Below are 14,963 nucleotides of genomic sequence, written 5' to 3'. Positions count from 1 at the left end.
GAAATGATGCACGTGTGTGTGTGTGTGTGTGTGTGTGTGTGTGTGTGTGTGTGTGTGTGTGTGTGTGTGTGTGTGTGTGTGTGTGTGTGTGACCTGGCCTTCAGACTCTGCCCTCTATAGCCATAAATACAAGCCCACGGCGGCTGATGCTTGAAGGAACAATGCGATGTTTATAAAATTAGAAGGGCACTTAATCAGACAAGTGGTCTCTCCAGCTAACACGGATGCCGTGTTCTCGTTAAGGACGATGTGGCAGATCGAGTTCTAGGTCAAAGCACTACGTTTCATTTATTATCCCAAATGCTTAAGTCATCATAGGACTCAGAAATCTTCTAAAGCTTTATATATATATATATATACTATATCCAGCTTCGTTTGGGATTGGGAACACTAATGCTTTCTGATACTCATTGAATATGATCTATCTGTCTGTCCGTCTGTCCGTCCGTCCGTCCGTCCGTCCGTCTGTCTGTCTATCTATCTATCTATCTATCTATCTATCTATCTATCTATCTATCTATCTATCTATCTATCTATCTATCTATCATCATAACATTTATTAGTGTAAATTATAGGTTAGTATATTAGTGCAGGTATTTGGCCAAAAATATTGGGACACCTGCCTTTTTCAAGTCATATGTGGATTTTCCCAAAACTGTTCTATTAGCACATATTTGGAGACACAGAATTGTACTGGACGTCTTCAGATGCAGTAGCATTACATTTTCTCTTCACTCAGATAACGATGCCCCTGCGCACAAAGCCAGCTCCATGAAGATCTGCTGTACCTGTGATGCTCATCAGGGACAAACTTACTTACAAAAAACATATTTACTTTTAATCACCACATTATCTGTGTAAAGCTGCTTTAAGACAATGTTCATTGTTCAAAGCGCAATACAAATAAACATGAATTGAACCACGCTCACAAACCGCATCTGTAGCAAACTGCACCAACTCAAATTCATTCCTGTGGCTGTTTATTTTTATTCCATCACGACTGACAGAGGAGAAGAAACTGATTTGGCCGCAGATACATTTACAAGATGGACTTTACAAGAAAAGTTGGATGTCGTGATGAAGGTCATCAAAACAGTTCAAAACATTGTTTGAGGTTTTCTCATGAAACATTTATACTTTCGTGGTTTCATTCCAGTAAAAACTCACAATTTGCCTTCATTTCAAATTTCCAGGAAAACCGTAATGTCCAGAAACACAACCTGCTTATGAGATTAGAATTAGGTCTTGAGTGACAGAGGGTCTAAAGGGGCAGCAGGTCCCACCTCATCATCATCATCAGCATCATCATCATCATCATCATCAGGCTCCATCAGCCTGCAGGGTAACATCAGTGGAAGTAAACTAATTTTACCCCATGACCAAAATATCTGATGGCAGTTATTTTTACACGTGACGGAACCCAGCAGCAGTTTCTATTACACCCCACATCGACCATCATCATCGTGCCTGTGTGTTTTTCTGCTTGCTCAGGTATCTTCAGAGCTGCTATTCTGGGAGATCTATTTCTGCAGATATGTTAAATATACCCCCACGCCATGGGCTCGTTTATTATTAATGAAGGCACACATAGAAAATAGCCGTGAATTTGACTGCTCAGGTGACCAAAAACTCAACAGGTGAAATGTAGACGAGGCCTCGACCTCCTCACTTCAGATGAAGAACAGAATGCTGATCTGTCATTACTGGTGCATGGACCTTGGGCTAAGAAATTGTATTTTCAGGGTGAAAAATATGTTTTAAAATAATAAAAAAGCAGTTGAAAGCAGTGTTGTGTGAATACTGTATGAAGGTTGACACTGAACACCTGGTTTGATATTGAACTTTCTGTCGTGGTGTAAAAATTTCTATAAATAAAACGTTTGCTGTAAAAAAGATTGTGTACTAATAAAAAGCAGTTATTTTTAAACAACGCTTTATTCGAATTGTTCAGAATTACAGGAGAATTACAATAGAAATTTTTAGAAACAATTAGAATTACAGGAGATTTCTCTGGTCTGAACTGCTGATTTTGGGGGGATTTAGTATAAACTTTTGGCCTACACTGCCACCTTGTGGACAATATTACAAACAACAAGCAAAGCTTCATGTAGAACGTGTGATTCTAATAAACACAAAAGCTGAGTAAAGTAGTATATTTTATACATTTTATTTTTAAATGTAAAGCTTTGGAACACATTGCACAAATCTCCATGGGTTGGAAAGGAAGGTCTCCTACTATAAACCCAATTAAACAATGAATCTGCACCCCAGTCTTTCCTCACCTTCTCACCTACATCAGACTTTACTTACACCCTTGTGTCTGAATGAATCTCCACAAAATTTAGTCTAACATCTTCCCAGAAAAGTGGAGCTTCTTATAACAGCAAGTGGGGACTGAATGTGAAATGTTAAAAAACAAAAACAAACAAACAAACAAACAAACAAAAACAAGCACTCATATGGTCAGGTGTCCACAAACTTTTGGCCAAACAGTGTCATTATGTGGTATCACTTAAGACCTTCTATCTTTTTGCATAGAGGAATTTTGGGCAGGTCAGAGTTCAGGACCAGTTTTGCCTGTAATATTGATTGTCAAAACATTTTCAGAGAAATTAAATTATTTATATGCAAAATCTTGCTCTTAAACAGAAACTAGGTTTTTATATATATATATAAAAGAGAGTTTCTCTCTCTCTCTCTCTCTCTCTCTCTCTCTCTCTCTCTCTCTCTCTGTGTGTGTGTGTGTGTGTGTGTGTGTGTGTGTGTGTGTGTGTGTGTGTGTGTGTGTGTGTGTGTGTGTGTGAAATGAGCCGTGGCCTGATTACTGAATGTATTGAATCACCGCTTGTGGCTGAAGTCTGAAGTCTGTTCTCACTGCAGAAACATGAATCACAGTCTGACATGGTTAAAGATTCTCTCAGGTTCCCAACATCGTGGTGGACATCAGGCTTCCTGACCAAAAGCCTGGAAAATAAAACTACTACTTGTAAATTCTTGAAGAAAATGTGGATTTTAAATGAACTTCTTTCAGATTTTCAGTATTATGATTTCAACCTGCACTTTAATAAATTAATTCCTAATGATTGAATTAAATTAGATTAAATTTGTTTTAAATTTTGATGTTAAATTACTTATTAAAATTACTTATATAAAATCTAATAAAAATACTTTTAAGAATGAACTTTGATTATCTTGAATATTCAAATAATAATAATAATAATAATAATGACTTCATTTGCACATGAATAATCCCTCAAATCATAAACTTCCAAAAGTAGAAACTTTTGCAAATGTACGTCTTAGGTATTGTTGATTCCTTCTTTGGCCACAAGGTGGCAGTGTTGAGCACTGCAAAGTTACACATTTCATCACATGAGATTCCCAAAACTATTACACTACAAAAACTAAACCACAAACACACAACACACTTCCTCTTACACTCAACATGTAATCATGACCCGAGGCGTTTTGGGAACCAGACCCGAACCTCCGACACGCCTCAGATAACAGAACATGAATAAGTAACTAAAACCTGATCTGAAGTGAGTTTGGAGGAATTTTGTCTTCGCTGTTTGGACTGTGATCTCACTGTACATGGACAAATCTCCAGTATAATACCCCTAATCCCTAACCCTACAATATAATACCCCTAACCCTACAATATAATACCCCTAACCCTACAATATAATACCCCTAACCCTACAATATAATACCCCTAACCCCTAACCCTACAATATAATACCCCTAACCCTACAATATAATACCCCTAACCCTACAATATAATACCCCTAACCCTACAATATAATACCCCTAACCCCTAACCCTACAATATAATACCCCTAACCCTACAATATAATACCCCTAACCCCTAACCCTACAATATAATACCCCTAACCCTACAATATAATACCCCTAACCCTACAATATAATACCCCTAACCCCTAACCCTACAATATAATACCCCTAACCCTACAATATAATACCCCTAACCCCTAACCCTACAATATAATACCCCTAACCCTACAATATAATACCCCTAACCCTACAATATAATACCCCTAACCCCTAACCCTACAATATAATACCCCTAACCCTACAATATAATACCCCTAACCCTACAATATAATACCCCTAACCCTACAATATATTACCCCTAACCCCTAACCCTACAATATAATACCCCTAACCCCTAACCCTACAATATAATACCCCTAACCCTACAATATAATACCCCTAACCCGTAACCCTACAATATAATACCCCTAACCCTACAATATAATACCCCTAACCCCTAACCCTACAATATAATACCCCTAACCCTACAATATAATACCCCTAACCCTACAATATAATACCCCTAACCCTACAATATAATACCCCTAACCCCTAACCCTACAATATAATACCCCTAACCCTACAATATAATACTCCTAACCCTACAATATAATACCCCTAACCCCTAACCCTACAATATAATACCCCTAACCCTACAATATAATACCCCTAACCCCTAACCCTACAATATAATACCCCTAACCCTACAATATAATACCCCTAACCCTACAATATAATACCCCTAACCCCTAACCCTACAATATAATACCCCTAACCCTACAATATAATACCCCTAACCCCTAACCCTACAATATAATACCCCTAACCCTACAATATAATACCCCTAACCCTACAATATAATACCCCTAACCCTACAATATATTACCCCTAACCCTACAATATATTACCCCTAACCCTACAATATATTACCCCTAACCCCTAACCCTACAATATAATACCCCTAACCCCTAACCCTACAATATAATACCCCTAACCCTACAATATAATACCCCTAACCCCTAACCCTACAATATAATACCCCTAACCCCTAACCCTACAATATAATACCCCTAACCCTACAATATAATACCCCTAACCCCTAACCCTACAATATAATACCCCTAACCCCTAACCCTACAATATAATACCCCTAACCCTACAATATAATACCCCTAACCCCTAACCCTACAATATAATACCCCTAACCCTACAATATAATACCCCTAACACTACAATATAATACCCCTAACCCCTAACCCTACAATATAATACCCCTAACCCCTAACCCTACAATGTAATACCCCTAACCCTACAATATAATACCCCTAACCCCTAACCCTACAATATAATACCCCTAACCCTACAATATAATACCCCTAACCCCTAACCCTACAATATAATACCCCTAACCCTACAATATAATACCCCTAACCCTACAATATAATACCCCTAACCCTACAATATAATACCCCTAACCCCTAACCCTACAATATAATACCCCTAACCCTACAATATAATACCCCTAACCCTACAATATAATACCCCTAACCCCTAACCCTACAATATAATACCCTTAACCCTACAATATAATACCCCTAACCCCTAACCCTACAATATAATACCCCTAACCCTACAATATAATACCCCTAACCCTACAATATAATACCCCTAACCCCTAACCCTACAATATAATACCCCTAACCCCTAACCCTACAATATAATACCCCTAACCCTACAATATAATACCCCTAACACCTAACCCTACAATATAATACCCCTAACCCTACAATATAATACCCCTAACCCTACAATATAATACCCCTAACCCCTAACCCTACAATATAATACCCCTAACCCTACAATATAATACCCCTAACCCTACAATATAATACCCCTAACCCCTAACCCTACAATATAATACCCCTAACCCTACAATATAATACCCCTAACCCTACAATATAATACCCCTAACCCTACAATATAATACCCCTAACCCCTAACCCTACAATATAATACCCCTAACCCTACAATATAATACCCCTAACCCTACAATATGATACCCCTAACCCCTAACCCTACAATATAATACCCCTAACCCCTAACCCTACAATATAATACCCCTAACCCTACAATATAATACCCCTAACCCTACAATATAATACCCCTAACCCCTAACCCTACAATATAATACCCCTAACCCTACAATATAATACCCCTAACCCCTAACCCTACAATATAATACCCCTAACCCTACAATATAATACCCCTAACCCTGCAATATAATACCCCTAACCCCTAACCCTACAATATAATACCCCTAACCCTACAATATAATACCCCTAACCCTGCAATATAATACCCCTAACCCCTAACCCTACAATATAATACCCCTAACCCCTAACCCTACAATATAATACCCCTAACCCTACAATATAATACCCCTAACCCCTAACCCTACAATATAATACCCCTAACCCTACAATATAATACCCCTAACCCCTAACCCTACAATATAATACCCCTAACCCTACAATATAATACCCCTAACCCTACAATATAATACCCCTAACCCCTAACCCTACAATATAATACCCCTAACCCCTAACCCTACAATATAATACCCCTAACCCTACAATATAATACCCCTAACCCCTAACCCTACAATATAATACCCCTAACCCTAGAATATAATACCCCTAACCCCTAACCCTACAATATAATACCCCTAACCCTTAACCCTACAATATAATACCCCTAAGCCTACAATATAATACCCCTAACCCTACAATATAATACCCCTAACCCTACAATATAATACCCCTAACCCTACAATATAATACCCCTAACCCCTAACCCTACAATATAATACCCCTAACCCCTAACCCTACAATATAATACCCCTAACCCTACAATATAATACCCCTAACCCCTAACCCTACAATATAATACCCCTAACCCTACAATATAATACCCCTAACCCCTAACCCTACAATATAATACCCCTAACCCCTAACCCTACAATATAATACCCCTAACCCTACAATATAATACCCCTAACCCTACAATATAATACCCCTAACCCTACAATATAATACCCCTAACCCCTAACCCTACAATATAATACCCCTAACCCTACAATATAATACCCCTAACCCTACAATATAATACCCCTAACCCCTAACAATACAATATAATACCCCCAACCCTACAATATAATACCCCTAACCCTACAATATAATACCCCTAACCCCTAACCCAACAATATAATACCCTTAACCCTACAATATAATACCCCTAACCCCTAACCCTACAATATAATACCCCTAACCCTACAATATAATACCCCTAACCCCTAACCCTACAATATAATACCCCTAACCCTACAATATAATACCCCTAACCCCTAACCCTACAATATAATAAACCTAACCCTACAATATAATACCCCTAACCCTAACCCTACAATATAATACCCCTAACCCCTAACCCTGCAATATAATACCCCTAACCCTACAATATAATACCCCTAACCCCTAACCCTACAATATAATACCCCTAGCCCTACAATATAATACCCCTAACCCCTAACCCTACAATATAATACCCCTAACCCTACAATATAATACCCCTAACCCCTAACCCTACAATATAATACCCCTAACCCTACAATATAATACCCCTAACCCCTAACCCTACAATATAATACCCCTAACCCTACAATATAATACCCCTAACCCCTAACCCTACAATATAATACCCCTAACCCTACAATATAATACCCCTAACCCCTAACCCTACAATATAATACCCCTAACCCTACAATATAATACCCCTAACCCTACAATATAATACCCCTAACCCTACAATATAATACCCGTAAACCTACAATATAATACCCCTAACCCTACAATATAATACCCCTAACCCCTAACCCTACAATATAATACCCCTAACCCTACAATATAATACCCCTAACCCTACAATATAATACCCCTAACCCCTAACCCTACAATATAATACCCCTAACCCTACAATTTAATACCCCTAACCCTACAGTATAATACCCCTAACCCCTAACCCTACAATATAATACCCCTAACCCCTAACCCTGCAATATATTACCCCTAACCCTACAATATAATACCCCTAACCCTACAATATAATACCCCTAACCCTACAATATAATACCCCTAACCCCTAACCCTACAATATATTACCCCTAACCCTACAATATAATACCCATAACCCTACAATATAATACCCCTAACCCTACAATATAATACCCCTAACCCCTAACCCTACAATATAATACCCCTAACCCTACAATATAATACCCCTAACCCCTAACCCTACAATATATTACCCCTAACCCTACAATATAATACAATATAATACCACTAACCCTACAATATAATACCCCTAACCCTACAATATAATACCCCTAACCCCTAACCCTACAATATAATACCCCTAACCCCTAACCCTAAAATATAATACCCCTAACCCTACAATATAATACCCCTAACCCCTAACCCTACAATATAATACCCCTAACCCTACAATATAATACCCCTAACCCTACAATATAATACCCCTAACCCCTAACCCTACAATATAATACACCTAACCCTACAATATAATACCCCTAACCCCTAACCCTACAATATAATACACCTAACCCTACAATATAATACCCCTAACCCCTTACCCTACAATATAATACCCCTAATCCCTAACCCTACAATATAATTCCCCCAACCCCTTACCCTACAATATAATACCCCTAACCCCTAACCCTACAATATAATACCCCTAACCCCTAACCCTACAATATATTACCCCTAACCCTACAATATAATACCCCTAACCCTACAATATAATACCCCCAACCCCTAACCCTACAATATAATACCCCTAACTCTACAATATAATACCCCTAACCCTACAATATAATACCCCTAACCCCTAACCCTACAATATAATACCCCTAACCCTACAATATAATACCCCTAACCCCTAACCCTACAATATAATACCCCAACCCTACAATAAAATACCCCTAACCCTACAAAATAATACCCCTAACCCCTAACCCTACAATATAATACCCCTAACCCCTAACCCTACAATATAATACCCCTAACCCTTCAATATAATACCCCTAACCCCTAACCCTACAATATAATACCCCTAACCCTACAATATAATACCCCTAACCCCTAACCCTACAATATAATACCCCTAACCTACAATATAATACCCCTAACCCTACAATATAATACCCCTAACCCCTAACCCTACAATATAATACCCCTAACCCTACAATATAATACCCCTAACCCTACAATATAATACCCCTAACCCCTAACCCTACAATATAATACCCCTAACCCTACAATATAATACCCCTAACCCTTAACCCTACAATATAATACCCCTAACCCTACAATATAATACCCCTAACCCCTAACCCTACAATATAATACCCCTAACCCTACAATATAATACCCCTAACCCTACAATATAATACCCCTAACCCCTAACCCTACAATATAATACCCCTAACCCTACAATATAATACCCCTAACCCTACAATATAATACCCCTAACCCTACAATATAATACCCCTAACCCCTAACCCTACAATATAATACCCCTAACCCTACAATATAATACCCCTAACCCTTCAATATAATACCCCTAACCCCTAACCCTACAATATAATACCCCTAACCCTACAATATAATACCCCTAACCCTACAATATCATACCCCTAACCCTACAATATAATACACCTAACCCCTAACCCTACAATATAATACCCCTAACCCTACAATATAATACCCCTAACCCTACAATATACTACCCCTAACCCTACAATATACTACCCCTAACCCCTAACCCTACAATATAATACCCCTAACCCCTAACCCTACAATATAATACCCCTAACCCTACAATATAATACCCCTAACCCCTAACCCTACAATATAATACCCCTAACCCTACAATATAATACCCCTAACCCTACAATATAATACCCCTAACCCCTAACCCTACAATATAATACCCCTAACCCTACAATATAATACCCCTAACCCCTAACCCTACAATATAATACCCCTAACCCTACAATATAATACCCCTAACCCTACAATATAATACCCCTAACCCCTAACCCTACAATATAATACCCCTAACCCTACAATATAATACCCCTAACCCCTAACCCTACAATATAATACCCCTAACCCTACAATATAATACCCCTAACCCTACAATATAATACCCCTAACCCTACAATATAATACCCCTAACCCCTAACCCTACAATATAATACCCCTAACCCTACAATATAATACCCCTAACCCTACAATATCATACCCCTAACCCTACAATATAATACACCTAACCCCTAACCCTACAATATAATACCCCTAACCCTACAATATAATACCCCTAACCCTACAATATACTACCCCTAACCCTACAATATACTACCCCTAACCCCTAACCCTACAATATAATACCCCTAACCCTACAATATAATACCCCTAACCCTACAATATAATACCCCTAACCCCTAACCCTACAATATAATACCCCTAACCCCTAACCCTACAATATAATACCCCTAACCCTACAATATAATACCCCTAACCCCTAACCCTACAATATAATACCCCTAACCCCTAACCCTACAATATAATACCCCTAACCCTACAATATAATACCCCTAACCCTACAATATAATACCCCTAACCCCTAACCCTACAATATAATACCCCTAACCCTACAATATAATACCCCTAACCCCTAACCCTACAATATAATACCCCTAACCCTACAATATAATACCCCTAACCCTACAATATAATACCCCTAACCCTACAATATAATACCCCTAACCCCTAACCCTACAATATAATACCCCTAACCCTACAATATAATACCCCTAACCCCTAACCCTACAATATAATACCCCTAACCCTACAATATAATACCCCTAACCCTACAATATAATACCCCTAACCCTACAATATAATACCCCTAACCCCTAACCCTACAATATAATACCCCTAACCCTACAATATAATACCCCTAACCCTACAATATAATACAAAATAGAATATAATGCATGAAAACAAATAAAATCGAATATGTAATATTAAAACTCGAAGTAAAAATATAGATTAAACATCAGATTCAGCATTTAGATCTCAGAAAGCGACTGCATCATCAGCCTGAAGATACGTGAGATGGTTGTAGATGTTCCACATGATGAATAAAGATGGACTTCAATTGGAGGCTGGACAGATTAATTAAGTTACTGAACAACTCAAGAACTTTGAGGTTGAGGCACTTCAAATCCATGTTCAAACAGTCTACAATGTATATGTATACTCATAAATAACCTGCCTGATTTATCTCAGTTTCACATTAAACCCATAACTGCTGATCATCTTGATGAGATGGCAAACAACATAGACCTTATCCTCACTAGCACTTTAGACACTGTTGCCCCCATCCGGTTAAAAAAGGTTCGAGAACAAGCACCTGCACCTTGGTATAATAGTCATACGCATGCCCTAAAGAGAACAACACGTAATCTGGAGAGAAAATGGAGGAAAACTAAATTGGAGGTATTTAGAATTGCGTATAAAGACAGTATGCTTAGCTACAGACAGGCGCTAAAAGCTGCTAGAGCTAAACACCTGAGCAAACTCATAGAAAATAACAAAAACAACCCCAGGTTCCTTTTCAGTACAGTCGCTAAATTAACAACAAATCAGGGATCTGAAAAATGTGTTCCATCACAGTTTAGTAGTGAAGACTTTATGAATTTCTTCACTGAAAAAATAGATAACATTCGAAAAACAATTGTGGCAGTTCAACCTCTGACAGCATCTCCCGACACAATCGTACTTACAACCCCACAACTACACTGTTTTACATGTATAGGACAGGAAGAGCTGTATGATGCTATTATGAAAGCTAAATCAACAACATGTCAGTTAGATCCAATTCCCACTAAACTACTGAAGGAAGTGTTATATACAGCTGGTGAGCCTCTTCTCAATATTATTAACTCCTCACTATCGTTAGGTCATGTCCCTAAATCCCTCAAGTTAGCAGTTATTAAGCCCCTCATTAAAAAACCTAATCTGGATCCAAACACGCTATCGAATTACAGACCAATTTCAAATCTCCCATTTATGTCTAAGATTTTAGAAAAGATTGTCGCTGCCCAGTTATGTAACCACTTGCAGGAGAACAATATCTTTGAAGAGTTTCAGTCAGGTTTTAGGCCCCATCATAGCACAGAAACTGCTCTAGTTAAAATCACTAACGACCTGTTTTTAGCTTCAGACCAAGGCTACATCTCCCTATTAGTTTTACTAGATCTTAGTGCTGCGTTCGACACTATAGATCATGATCTTCTCCTCGATCGCTTACAGAATTACATCGGTATTCAGGGACAGGCATTAAGCTGGTTTAAATCCTACCTGTCCAATCGTTACCATTTCGTAGATTTAAATGGAGAGCTATCCAGGATAATGCTAGTAAATTATGGCGTGCCACAAGGGTCAGTTCTGGGACCCCTGCTTTTTACAATATACATGCTTCCATTAGGAAATATTATTAGAAGGCATGGAATTAGCTTCCATTGTTATGCTGATGATACCCAGCTATATATTTCATCCAAACCAGGCTATACAGCTCAATTAGCTCGCATAACTGAGTGTGTTGAAGAAATAAGAGATTGGATGACCCATAACTTTCTGCTATTAAATTCTGATAAAACGGAGATTTTGCTCATCGGCCCAAAAAATAGTACACAGAAGCTCCAGCATCTCAGCCTGCATTTAGACGGTTGTTCTGTAACTACTAGTTCAACGGTAAAAGACCTGGGAGTTATTTTAGACAGCAACTTATCTTTTAATAATCACATCAATCAAGTTACAAAAACAGCCTTCTTTCACCTTAGAAATATTTCTAAGCTAAGAAATATGTTATCTATATCTGATGCAGAGAAGCTCGTCCATGCGTTTATGACCTCTAGAATAGACTACTGTAATGCATTACTAGGTGGATGTCCTGCATCATTAATAAACAAGCTTCAGTTAGTTCAGAATGCCGCAGCAAGAGTTCTTACTAGGTCAAGAAAATACGATCATATAACCCCAATCTTATCGTCCCTACATTGGCTTCCTATTAAGTTTCGAATAGACTACAAACTACTGCTACTCACTTATAAAGCACTAAATGGTTTGGCTCCCATGTATCTATCCAGTCTCTTAACACGCTACAATCCGTCACGCTCCCTGAGATCTCAAAACTCTGGGCTTCTAGTAGTTCCTAGAATAGCAAAGTCCACTAAAGGCGGTAGAGCATTTTCACATTTAGCTCCTAAACTCTGGAATAGTCTTCCTGACAGTGTTCGGGGTTCAGATACACTCTCCCAGTTTAAGTGCAGATTAAAAACATATCTTTTTAGCAAAGCCTACACATAACACACATCACACACATCACATCACAACCTTGTGCTCCAGAACATCTGATCACATGCACATTATCAACTTGTGCTGTTAATATCATGAACAGCAGCTACGCTAATTCCTCTCCACTGCTTCTCTTTCTCTCCCCATCCCGAGGCTTCCTGAGGTTTGGCCAGCTCCAGTCACGTCCCACCTCGTGAAGATTATGGACCTATGGATGATCATGGAGAAGTAGATGCCGAGTGTTTAAAGGCCCTGGCATGGAGAAGCTGATGCTGGATCTATGATGATCACAAATTGTTCTGTATTGTTGAAAGATTTATGACCAAACTTTTGATGTCACCCATATGAGGATGGGTTCCCCTTTGAGTCTGGTTCCTCTCAAGGTTTCTTCCTCATATCATCTAAGGGAGTTTTTCCTTGCCACTGTCGCCACGGCTGCTCATCAGGGACAAACGCACACCTTCACCTTCACTGTTGTTTTCTGTAAAGCTGCTTTGAGACAATGTCTGTTGTGAAAAGCGCTATACAAATAAACTTGACTTGACTTGACAATGTGCTCAGGACCACAATTAATACGAACACTTCTGCATGTAAGTGTCCATCACTGCACAGCATCTCAACATTGATGGAACTGTAATGAATAGACATTCGGTGTTGAAGATGGATTTGTTTTTTTTAGTCTGGTTCCTCTTAAGGTTTCTTCACCACAGTCATCACTGGCTCACTCATCAGGAACAAACTTATAGATGATGGAACAATCAGGACTGAATTTCTGGTGTCTAGACGATGACAGGTTTCCTCTCGAGCAATTTTCAAGCATGATCAATAAAACTACACACTGAGAATGTAGTTGTTTTCATTTTATTGAAATGATCAGACTTCTTTCAATAGAAAAAGAAAATGACAATAAATAGTTCATTAAAGCACAAGTTCATTCATTAATCCCGAGAGGTATTTCAATAATTTCTAAGATCTTTCTAAACCATATTATGAAGACGCAGAAACGTGTGATTGAAATTATATAATGTGGAGCAAGAAAGCAAATACACACCTTTATAAAAACGAAATAAAGAATGTAAAAGCTGCTGTACCCACGTACTGTAAAAGATCTGCGGGGAAAAAGAGAATGGAGCTTTTCTCCATCCAGGGTGTTGAGTGAAGTTTTATCATATAACCAAGTGATCAGAACAGTAATTCTGTAGAGACTCAACAGAAGAAAATAAGTATCTACAGCAGCATGCTGATGCAAAGTGTTTAGATGAAAAACCACAGCCATAATGCAGACTTGAGTTTATTACAGGATGCTTGTGGATGCAGGAGCATGAATTTTCCCTTTATTTAAACTAGGAGACAGAAGAAACCTGTTCCAGCACGAGAATGCACAAATCCAGACCCATGAAGATCTTGAGTGGTCTGCTATAAACCCTATGGAACACTTTTAGTGATGAATATGAACGCTGACTGCACCCCCAGGCCTCCTCACCTCATTCACATCAGGACCTGACTTTACTAACACCCCTGTGTAATGAGGAACATCTTCCCAGAAGAGTGGAGATCATTATAACTGTAAATGTGAACTGAATGTGGAATGGGATGTTGAAAAAACACAAGAAACTAAGTTCGGTC

The sequence above is a fragment of the Silurus aristotelis genome (genome assembly GCF_946808225.1).
Source record: "Silurus aristotelis genome assembly, chromosome: 9".
Taxonomy (NCBI): Eukaryota; Metazoa; Chordata; class Actinopteri; order Siluriformes; family Siluridae; genus Silurus; species Silurus aristotelis.
Note: the sequence above shows the minus strand (reverse complement) of the source record.